This window comes from Myodes glareolus, chromosome 1, assembly GCF_982192425.1.
Source record: "Myodes glareolus chromosome 1, mMyoGla1.1, whole genome shotgun sequence".
Taxonomy (NCBI): domain Eukaryota; kingdom Metazoa; phylum Chordata; class Mammalia; order Rodentia; family Cricetidae; genus Myodes; species Myodes glareolus.
Genome location: NC_142026.1, coordinates 120,777,229 through 120,789,422, shown reverse-complemented (window position 1 = coordinate 120,789,422; position 12,194 = coordinate 120,777,229). Strand labels below are relative to the sequence as shown.

General features: G+C 43.5%; 1 long non-coding RNA gene across 1 annotated transcript; it reads left to right on the top strand.

The window, feature by feature from the left end:
* The first annotated feature begins 4,821 nt into the window (after positions 1 to 4,821).
* On the top strand, positions 4,822 to 11,405 carry LOC125394547 (uncharacterized). Its single transcript, XR_007230259.3, has 2 exons — positions 4,822 to 9,946; positions 11,121 to 11,405. It is a non-coding gene; the product is annotated as an uncharacterized LOC125394547 (long non-coding RNA).
* Positions 11,406 to 12,194: the final 789 nt, after the last annotated feature.

Sequence of the window (12,194 nt, the reverse complement as noted above, 5' to 3'; positions counted from 1 at the left end):
TGCCGGGGGGAGCAGCTAATCACAGTTACATGCTTCAGAGGATTTATAATTGCGTGGTTTTGTGCGTGTGTGTTTTTTAACGGCATTTCAGAAGTTTTATGGGCGAAGAATACGCACGATTTTAAATTTACAATAATGGTCTGTGCACCTTCTCTTCGGTTCTATCTACTTTAAAAATTGTCTTCTCATTAAATTTTAGTGCCTTGACTAGTGTGTTCCTTTTTGCAGCTGGCCATAATTCACCCTGGCTCCTGTGCCTTCCCACAGGCAGACATCGTTTATTGACTTCATATCATTTTCTGGGTATTACCTGTAGGCAAAGCAACCCGGGATCTTTCCTCTGTAGAGTACCACCGGGTCTTTCTGGCTGTGGCTTTATGGTAAGCTTTTAATGAAGTGATTAGTTTGAATTTAGGGAGAAATTCATAAAAAAAAAAAGACTAAGCTAAAAGCATAGGGCCAGAAATAGTGTGTGGGCATTTTATCCCAAAGACAAGCCCTGCTTAGGAAGCAAAGAGATAATACCAGAAAGTAAAGCTGTGAGCGTGTTTTCCCTTCTCGATTTTAACAGATGGCTAAGTGACATTTCCTGATTCCTAAGCAGGGCTGAAAGGTTTAATTTCCCTTTACCACCTTTAACATTCTCTTTCCAGTCACTAACAAAAAGTTTTTGGACACAGGCATAGTTTCCTATGGGAAAGATCACTTTGCATTGGTTGTTGTAGACTAGGAACCAGCACTGCCACTGCCGGGCAGTATCGCTAGTATGTCATAGCCACCAAATCTGCAGAATTAAAAAGCAATATCCCCGTGATGGTGAGGAACTATAGATGTATATTTAGTAAAACAGTCTCGAGGGCCGCTCTCTCCAGCAGTCTTAGCCATATCTTAAAATATTAAGAGACCAGCTCAAAAGTTGATATTTGTAGCACGAGGGCCGGCTTGTTGGGGTATCTGTTCCCGCCCGGTACCCCACAACTGGCAAGTCCCAGAGAAAATCAATCACACACATGACTCCATAAGATTATAAACTGATTGGCCCATTAGGTCAGGCTTCTTATTAGTCCTTGTAACTTATATTAATCCATTATCATTATCTATGTTAGCCACACAGCTCAGTACCTTTCTCAGTGTGACAGCTCACATGTTGCCTCTTTGGTGGTCTGGGCAGGAATGGCGGAGGGAGCTTCCTGCTTCCCAGAATATTCCTGTTCTCATCACCTTGCCTCTACTTCCTGTCTGGTTGACCCACCTATACTTCCTGCCTGGCCAATCAGCGTTTTATTAAAATACATGATTGACAGAATACAGACAATTCTCCCGCACCAGATATCCAACAGAACTATACTGGTTGTGCCTTCAGAAGAGACTGAGTCGTTCTTTGTGCATGAGATGGTTAGGAAGGCGCAGGGCACAGGGTAGCTGTAGAGCCACTGTCCTGTTAAGAGGAATTAGGGAGAAATGGTTACATCAAAGCTGCTGGAGTGCCCAGCAAAAATAAAAAGTAATAAATGAAATAAAATAATTTTAGCAAATTTTGAGAATGGGCGGTTATGTCATGCTGTGACAGGCTTCAATCACTGATGAAAGGTCATGCATGTCATTGATGAAAGGTCATATGTGTCAAGATATCTGCACTTTTCTTCCTGTCATATGTTTCAAATACGGAGAACACAGTCTCAAATGTAGGCAAGATTGCTTGTTTTTCTAAGAATCCCCCCCACCACCACCCCATATTTTATTTCTCTCATAGCCCAGGCTGGCCTCAAACTCACTGTACAGCTGAGGGTAACTCTGAATTTCACATTCCCCTTTCTCTACTAGAGACTAGGACTATAGGTGATTGCCACTGTGGCAGGTTTGTGAATGCCAGGGAATCTGTCTCAGACTTCATGACTGTCAGGCAAGCACTCCAGCTACATCCACAGCCCTCCTTCAGTGTACTTCTATTTGTTTGGTTTGTTTTGGTGGCAGTTGTGCATACATCCTCAGGGTCCTTTACCCCTAAGCACTTCAGTTTTTAAGCATAAAGTGCTCTTGGTCGGGTGCCATCATCACTCTGTGGTTAAAGATCCATGAGTTTAACTTTCTTATGCTTTCACCTGGCATTGGCATTCTGGTTGGGTCACTTGGCTCAGCTAAACCCTGGAGAGGATTTCCTCCAGCCCCTAACCCTGGGCCCACGCTTGGGCTCTGTGTTTTCATCTCCTCCCAACCTAGAACTTTTCTTTTGCCTTTCCCATTGCCACTGTTTTCTTTCCTCAGTGCTCCCAGGGGCCACAGGGGCTAGCCCGGGCCTTGCACACTCTCCCGCTCTTAGCTGAACCACACCTCCCTCCTCGCTGACTCTGACAGGTTTTTTTTTTTTCATACCTGTCCTGCGCCTGTCGCCACAGCTGCGGTTTGTCATCCATCTTCTGCACAACAGAGGTGTCTTTTTATTTGCTGCGTTCTCATGTGGAGGCCCACAAAGACCAGCAGTTTCTACAGGTGACATTAGTTTTAGTCACTTGGTCAAGATGTCTGATTTATTCACGGCGTACTAAGTTTTTTCCCTCTTGGTTGTGATGAATGCGCAGTCTGTGGGGGAAAGAACTTGTAATTTTTTTTTTAACAAAGTATGTTGACCCCGATGGAAGGGACGGAAGGAAAATTGATTATGTAAATCCAAAAGCTGCTGTTGAATTATTTGATTTCATTTTTCCCTCTTCATTGTATGTCCCAAAATTCATAAAAAATGTTTTTGGTAGGAATATTTTAAACAATACACTGTTAATGAAAATTAAAAGGAAACCTCAGGGCGAAGTACTTTAGACTTCTTTTCAGTAGAAGAAATAGTTACATAAATTCCATTATAACTAATAGGGTTGTGGGAAATTGTCCAGGGTGTTGCTGACATCACCGATGGCCTATGGTAATACAATAGGACATTGAAGTCTAGGCTGATAATCACCTGGCCATAAAATATAAGTTGTGTATGTCTGTGTGTTTCCATAGAGACATCTTAACTTAAAATGTTTTAAGCCCCACCACTGGCAGGTAGGTAAAAGCAAAAGCTGCAACTCTAAAAACCTTTTTCATTTCTTTTAAAAAGCAGTGTAGATTCTCTGTTAAAAAAAAAAAAAAGGCCCTGGGGAAGCCAAACCCTGTCTTGCCTGGTTGTTCCACATCAGCTGACCTCGAGTAAGCCTGAGGAGAGACATCAGCAATTGATTTCCCTGCCTTTTGGCAAAGGAATGAGACTGCATTGACTTCATCCACGCAGACAACTGCCAGCTATTTCCTTACTCCACAGGGCGCTAATTGTGAGTAGTGAGGAAAGGCCTGATGGGTGATGTTGTTTTTATGGGTCAGACGGGCATGAGTTGTGGTGAAAGTTTGACATTTTTAGGATCCTACATTTTTGTGTGTTGAGCTAATAAAGACAGGCTTATGCGATCGTCTCTCACCTGATTTTCAAGGGGACTTTCACACACTGGGCAGGTACCACCTATCAATGCCAACTAGCGAGAAACCTTTGATTTGACGAAGGCTGTCCTTGGCCAAGCTTTGGTCAGGTTCCAAGGCCTCTTAAGCAGGCCACGACACCGGCTGCATTGCCTGTCGGGTCTGCACCGCTTTTTATAAGGGTCCTCTTAGCTCTCCTTAGAGGACCCTTTCCCCCACTCTCAAGAGGAAGCTCAGTTTTTCACCCCCACAGCTGGTGTAAGTGATCTTGTCTTACCTTCAGCAGGAGTCCGCGGGCCAACAGTTGTTTCCTCTTCCCCCTCCCACCTGTCTCTCCTGCTCTCTGGTTCTAAAGTCCCTGTTGTTTTTCTGTCTGGGCTCAGTCTCACACCACAAATGCAGTAGTGTTGATAGCGCTCTAATCCCGAATGAAGTTGTCTTTCCTATTTTCACAAGTGCCAGGATAAACTTTGCTTTTAACAAGTTGAGAGCGCTAACTAAAATCTAGAGAAGGAACCCACAATGATGGCCCGTGGACCAAATCACCTCTAGGGCCTGTTTTTGTGTACTCTTCAGTTGGACAGGTTTTTACATTTCTAAGTGGTTGAAAAAAAAACAATTGAATAATATTTAGGGGCTTGTGAACTTAAGATGAAAACAAAATCTCACTACATCTTCCCGGGGTCACAGCAGCTCCCATTTGCTTCTGTCTGTGCTGACTTTGGTACTGCAAGGACACATACAGCAGAAGGGGCAACTCCGGTCACAAGGTCTGTAATAGTGTCTGGCCCTTCGGAAAGCGTTTCCTGTCTCCTGGTGGAGGGTGGGAAAGGTGACGAGGCTGGATCTCCGCACTGCTCATTGAAGTTCCATGATTTTGCAGCTGGGTTATGTGGCTCAGAGTGCAGCTTTACCTCGTTACCATGACTTCTTCAAAGTTTGTTTATAAATATCGATGTGAGATTGGAGACACTGAAATATTTATTTTGGCTTTAACCATGTTATTTCTTTATATACTACTTTTAAAGAGTAGCAAGGAGAAAAGATAATGTACTGTTTTATTTGGGTTTAGAACATGCATTTTACTTAGAGTTATGTCAAAAGGTTTTCAAGCATTTGTCCTCTTTAACGACAGTTGCTGTAGTGTCAAATCTTTTCAGCTTTCTTTTCTTCTTTCTTTCTTTTTTTTTTAGACAAATTAAAAGCAAACCGAAACCATACCACACAGTGCTCATCAGATGGGAGTTTCTCACATAATGCTCATAATTTATTTAAAATATTCTGATGAATGCAAAGTTCATAATTAAAGGGAAATAAACTATTGCTCCTTCCATTAATTAATTAGTTCAAAACTCGCACGCTAGCTCTGGAAAATTCTTGGCGCAGATGGACTCCTGCTGCTCGGACGTGCTGGTCCTTACCCAGGGTCTCACCCGTTTTCTCCCTCATCCCCTTTGCCCCTTGGGGAATGACCCATCCTGACTTTGCAGCAACATGCCTTCAGCTTTGCCCGCAGCCTGTGCGGGCATTGGTAGGAAGTCATTTCATTCAGAGCTATTTCTATAAGAGAAGCTAAATAAATTAGCAATGTCACCAACATGGATTCAAAGGATAAATGGTTTCAGGAGAGATTGTGTTTCCTCTTTCATTTTTTTTTTTTAGTTTCATGTTTGTCCATGTTTATCTGTGTGTTGGCATGTACATCTGCGTGCAGGTGCCCACAGATTGGATCCTCTTGGAGATGGAGCTGCAGGCAGTTGGGAGTCCCCAGTGTCAGCGCAGTACAGGTTCTTAACTGCTGAGTTGTCTCTCTGACTCCCCTCCCCTGAACTTCTTTCCATTTTCTTTGTAAAGAGGGACTCTGGCAGGGTACCAGGAGAGCCAGCATCTACCTTCCCTGATGGGTCCCTTCCACTCTACTCAACACCCCACCGGTGATCTTTTATCCCAAGCCCCTTTCTTTATCAGCAGTGGAAACCTCAGCATTATTGTGTTATTTTTCTCACAGGCCTGCAATCTCTGAGATCTCTCCCAAATACCCCAGCCCACTGTGATCATTTGCTTCAAACTCCTACTTACTGTCACATAGTTTAATACTCAATTGGTCTCTAATTACAGTAATTAGATTGTAAGCTGCTCAAAAGTGAGGATTTAGCCCAATACTAGGCCCAGAGGCAGCTTCAGTTAATGCTTGCTGAGTGATGGATTTGCATTTTTGGATGGTTTCCAGGCAGTAGGACAAATGGGTGAATTAGCACTACCAGAGTTTGCTGTCCTTTTGGATTACTGGGCAAGCCCTCTGCCTAATGCCCCCTTTTCGCAGAGGCCACCGCTGCCAGACAGCTGAGCAGCCAAGGTAGCATGGCTTAGATTCCAGATGTTCTCCAGTTCGTTTATGCTCATTGGAATCCTACATGCGGGAGGTGAGTTTTCTCACTCCCGTTTTCACACTGGAGGCACTGGGAAGGACAGTAAGGAGAGGGGGACAGAGATGCGCAATGTTTGTTTCCACGTTGGTAACTTTCCCGTGAGACAATTAAAAAAGAAGAGGGGACCCTAGTGAAGAATTTCCGTGTTAGGTATTTATATAACTCTTCTGCTAACTTAGTTCAGAAACTGGATTGATATTTTAATCATAGCCTCTTGAGAAAGAAAGTCAGCCAGTAAAATTGCTGGAGGTGACATGCCAATCTACATAGAAACCAAATGTGGTTTTGGAGACCACCATGGAAATAATAGCTTCAGTCGTTAAGTGGAGAAGGAGAAGGAGAAAGAAACTGGATAAGTTTTCCAGGATCGAGAAGCTGTTTTTATTATAAACTAACCTGAAGGCGACCATAGGCGTTATTATTATTGTAACATTTAAATGGGAATACCAATGGCGTTATCTCTTCGTGCTGATCACTTTTGGCAACAGTGGAGCAGGCAGTTGATGCGGCAGATCATCTTGAGTCTTTGCTTTCAAGTTGTTATTTCCATAGTGCCTGGAAGCCCAGCTATGCTGGCAAAGCTCAGCCAGGAGCACATGGCACAATTCGTGTATTGATGAAGTTGCTCTCTTTCACCCACGTGACTTCCCAAGTCTTGAATTCAGACAGTTGGCACAATCTCCATGGTTGGAATCAGTGCAAGGAAGTGGATGCCTCTTCATTTGTTCCCCTGAAAACCTGGACACCCCCAAGTCTGTACAATGGCCCGCTACTGGCCCTCAAGTAGGGATCTGGTGTATGACCTGTGCTGGACTCTAGGAAAGTCTGTCCTGCTTGGGAACTGTCATCAGATGGAAATCAGTGTTTGTGCTATGAACTGGAAGTGGGTTTGTCTTCTGAATTTGGGGGAGGGGTGAAGGCTGATGCTGTGGTAGCTTTGTGTGTACTTTTGACCCTTAGGTATGTTAGAGAATAGAGAAAAGGGATGTGGGGTTGAAATAATCAGTGACTGCCAGTGTTAAGTCTCTAGTCTAATTACACTGGCAAGCAGCCTAGCGCACAGCTGCCAGAGGCCCCTGGATTCCACCAGATCCCCAAATGCTTTCTTTGCCCGTGACAGAGCCAGGGAGGGGAAATGGTGGAGCCGAACTCTGGACCAAGGTTTGCCTGTGGAAGCAACAGATTGAATTGATAACGGGAGAACGTTTGTATTGTTAACTTTTATAAGGTGGCAGTGATTTCAGGAATTTTATAGTGTTGGCATGGGATGTGGGCCCCACTTTCATCTGGTACTCATTGTTCATCCTGCGGGGCTGTGGAGCATTAGCTGAGCAGGATTCAGAAGGAGAACTGGCAATATCTGTGGCACTGGCATTGATGTCCTGACTTCCCTGAGCATCTAGAGACCACAGCAAGAGAACTTGCTAAAGCCCTGTAGAGGCTGAACAGTCATCTCCTTGATATGGGGGGGGGAGGGGTTGGAAAAGAGATGCAAAGACTAGGGTGAAGAAGAAAGTATAATTTGGTGGCGACCCTTCTGATCCCTACATGAGAAGCACAGCGACGCTAAGAGTATGTTATAGCTCCAGTTATCAGTTTTACTGAATCAATGAGAGAAGTAGTTCACACCAGCAAGGCCAACTGGTCTCTCTGCTTGCCTAGCTGGCTAGGCGAAGGTCATTTGATTTGTCTGAGTGGTAACGGGCGGTTATTGCATGAAGTTGAACGTCTCTTTGAATTCCTCTTTCTTCCAAGAGGCTGGGTGGGATGACTTAGAATCCATGAAAACAAAAGCATCATTCCTGACGTTTATCCGAATTCTCCTTGGCCCTTTCTCCTTTTATGCCTTTGCCTGTGGCTCTTCCTCTGAAGTGAGCACGGTGACAGCCACAGTGCTGGTGACCTGTCTGGAGTCAAGTCCTTTTAGGTTCACCTACCATAGACAGGAGTGGAGCCCACAGAACCTAGCACGGCTCGAAATGGAGCTGCAGGACCTCAAACTCCACTGTGGAGTAGCTTGTGATCATAGGTATTTATTGACTGTTTATTGTGTGCAGGCACAGCTGTGCGGGCTTTGCAGCTATAACTTTATATGAGCCTTGCAGCAACCTGAGGAGGTTCCTGTTTTTATTCTCATTCAAGGAATGAGGTAATCCAGGTCTCCAAGGTTTAACCTGCTCAAGATCACGGAGGGGGCAGAGCCAGAATTTAGGATCCAAAGCTCCCATTTCCCATCATATTAAACCACCTCAAGAGGATTGCCCAAATAGGCTACAAGGAAAGATGGTGATAAACACTGTTTCCTGCCCATCCCTCCCATGCAGCAAAATCCTCTAACTCAGGGTTAGTCATGAAGCCAGGCCCTGCTTCTCTTGGTAGACTGTGGGTTTGAATGTCTTTGTGGGGTGTATGCATTTTGGGGGGGGATATTGGTTAGTTTTGCTTTTAAAAATATTTAACAATATAAATCTTGTAGAAGGGAATGAACTGCTTGTAGAACAGAGTTCAGGATATCTATTAGCTTAAAAATATAATTGAATCTTCTTGGTCCTTCACAAAAACTGGTAAATGACATGTTTTGGAATACTTGTCTGTTTTAGATTCATAGACGAATTTCCCATACATTTGCATATTGTGTAATTGTTCATTGAAAGAAATAGCACATCAATATTACTATTATTATGACATAGATGCAGAGTTGGTAGTTACTAGTGTCAGATGTCAGTGATTTACCATAACGCCAATACTACTTACCAAAAGGCTTATAGAACCTTGTGGTCATATTGCACATCTGGCATATTGGGCTGAGCAGATCTACTGATCTTGCCTGGGCTGACCTACACTATGAAGAGTTCAGCTCGCTGCAGTGCGATCTAGCCTGGTTTCAGGTGGGGCAACCGGAACTGGTCAGCTCCTCCATGTCCCTCATCCTCCAATATGCCGGGCTGGTTGGTTATGTTCAGTAAGCTACTGCAGAGGTATAGGCTCTGCTCTCAAGCACTGAATAATCTAGTGATATGTTCCATCCTTTTGCTTGTCACATCCATGTTAATAGCTAATTAGCTAAACCAAGCCACGTCACTAAGGCTTAGTGTGTATGTAGCTTAGTTGCTTAATAAATGCCCCATTAATTTCCTTTTAGAAGAACTGGAAAATAGCATGCCAGAAGAACGAATACTGGCAAGGCTGGACTCAGCAGTTTAGAGCAGGCACTGCTCTTGCAGAGGACATGAGTTCAAATCTCAGTTACCCACACTGGATCTGTAACTCTAGCTCTGTTGTAGGGGGCTGCTTGTTTGTTCCCAGCTACTCAGCCCTGAAATAATCACTCAGAAACCATATTATTTGCAATACTGTTTGGCCAGTAGCTTAAGTGTATATCTTAAATTAACACATCTCCATTAATCTGTGTATCGCTACGAGGCTGTGGTATATTGGGTAAAGTTCCAGCGTCTGTCTCTGGTGGGGCAACATGGCTTCTCACTGACTCTTCCAGGATTCAGTTTAGTTTTCCCCATCTGGTTCTACTCTGTCCTATCAACAGGCCAAGGCAGTTTCTTTATTAACCAATGGTATTTACAGAGGGGAATCCCACATCACAGCTCCAAGACATCTGCCATCCTCTTGAACTCTGGAGGCAACTGCATTCACACACACACACTATATATGTGATTAAAGGCAATAAAGATGAATAATAAAAAAGAATGAATACCAAGAATGGTGAACAATTCAACCATTTTTTTCTTTCAATCTCTAGCATATTTTCACTTTGCAGATAAAGAAACTGAGACTTCCATAATTAGGTAACCTTGTGACAAGAGGTATAAATTGCAGGGCTGGATATGAAAGGATGGGTTCCCTTCTCCAGACCAGAAGCTCTTAGTCATGTGCACCAAATGAAGGTTTTAGAAATTGACTTTTTCCTCCAACTCCTTTCCAGGTAGCAAGTCTGTTCACTCCCTTTCATACCTTCACAAATGGAGACAGTGTCTGTCGCTTGATATGTGCCTGATATGAACGCTGTGAGGAGCTCTTATCGACGTCTCTGAAAAAACGTGATGATGAAAGAGGTGCACAGAATTTTCATCACTGCCCTCCTTCATTTTGCATGTTGTATCCTTTCATTTGCCTCTTACCTGTGGTAGCTCAGATATGTAATGTGGATAAAATCTGATGACTTCTTTTTTCTTTCTCCAGTCATCTCAGCAATTCTCCAATCCATCCATATTAGCAGTATCTATACAGGAAAAAGAGACACTGCACAAATTGCTCTTTTGAGAAAAAAATGAGGGCAGCATCCTTAAGTCAGTCCACAATGCTATGCGTTTCGCCACTCGATAAAGGCAGGATTCTGAGCTGATTGGAAGTCCAGTCTCTTTATCAAATACTCTTTCTTTCCTTCAGATTGGCCTTGAACATTTGATCCTTCTTCTTCTACCTTCCAAGATCTGGCACCATGAGCCTATGGCATTATATTTATCTTTCAAACACCCTTTCTGCGAGTGTCTTAGTCTAGGTTTGCTGTATAACTTGCCTGTTATATTGTTATTCTTTTTCATTAAGCTAGTTTCATGGCACATATTCTGAAGAAAGTTGGAATTCTTTATATGCTGCCGTTGACTCTGGAGGCAAAAATAGCATGAACTTGAGCATTTTAAGATACACTGCTTGCCCAAAGTGTAATTCTAAGGAAGAAATTCACCATGTATCCTGTGGTGCTTGTTTGTCTGGTCCTGTCCTGCACCATTGACAATATAACAGAGACAACTGTCTGCTTCTTCAGGGAAGGATAACTTTAGCGAGCTAAGTAGACTGCCGAGGATCTCTCAGGATCTTTGAGAGTGGTCTGTGCCTAAGGCAGTGTCGGGGATCACCCCTGACATGCAGAACTGTTTGGAAGAGATAACTTAAAATGAAGGGATGCCACCTGCAGAATGAGGAGGAAAAGCAAGGCTGATCAGTTTCAGCCAGTGTACAACGGTTGAGGGAATCTGAGAAATTCAGTTCTGTGTCCTGGTGGCTATAAACATCGGGGCCACTCCAGTGTGTTGCTGCGCTTGCTCATCCTGGTTTCCCGTCTTGTGTAGCACTGGCCTGCACTTCCGCAGTTAGGGCAAGAGCTGTGTAAATCTGAATGCTTTTACTGTCTGAAGGTGGCTCAAAGTGTTGTCCTTGGCACTCGCTGTATGTCTGTTGGCAAATATACAGTAACCAACTATTGCTTCTGTTGTCTTCCTCTCGCAGAAACTCAGAGACGTCCTTCGCCTCGTGCAGCAGGAGTGCCCACAAGTTGAACAGTGTAGGAGATCAATAAAATACAATTCCAATAGTTAATTGCATCGCGAAGGAAAGCTTACTGATTATGGCGAAGGAGAAAGAACATGGCTATTAAAGGACTTTCCTTCTTATTGTAGTTCTGAGTTGGATCCCGGTCACGTGACTCGCCTGTAGTTCCTCCATGTGTGTAACCAGCATAACAAGCTGTCTGCCATATCTGAAAATGTTTCAGAAATGAAAGTTCCAAATTAAGCCCAGGTGTTATGATTATGTAAGAAACAAACTGCAAAAAGCAGCTCCGGATAACCTAAGGAAACTCTCTACTCAAGGCAGAGCAGGGGTGGAAAGGTGGGGCTAAGGCTTGGATGAAATTAGTGAGTGATCCTCAACAGCAAGAGAATTATGAAAACTGTCTGAGGTAATTAGTCCTTTGATGGAGGAGGGTTATCTGTCTATTGTGTTATTTTCATTGGTCAATAAAGAGACTGCCTTGGCCCCTTGATAGGACAGAAAGTTAGGTAGGCGGAGTAAACAGAACAGAATGCTGGGAAGAGGGAATTGAGGCAGACGCCATGGAGCCAGCCACCAGGTTAGACATGCTGAATCTTTCCCGGTAAGCCACACCTCATGGTGTGATACAGATTATTAGAAATGGGTTAATATCAAGATATGAGAGTTAGTCAGGAACTAACTCTCTAGAGATAATGGGCCAGGCAGTGCTTAAATGAATACAATTTGTGTGTTGTTATTTCTGGGACTAAGCTAGCCGTGCAGGAGCCGGGTGAGGCGAAAAGCAGGCCTGCCCGCAGCTCCTCACTACAGATGGCGCCCACTACGTCCATATTCCCAAATATTGCTTATAAATGTTCTTTTACATTTAAAGGGGGATATGATATAGATATGAATAATTTGCATTGGTATGGATTTTAAGGTCAATTTTGTTATATGTGTATATATTTCTGATTTTGATTATGTAGTTCATTTAAAAATGCAATGTATAACTAAAAATATAGGTTGTTAATGGATAATCATCGATAATAG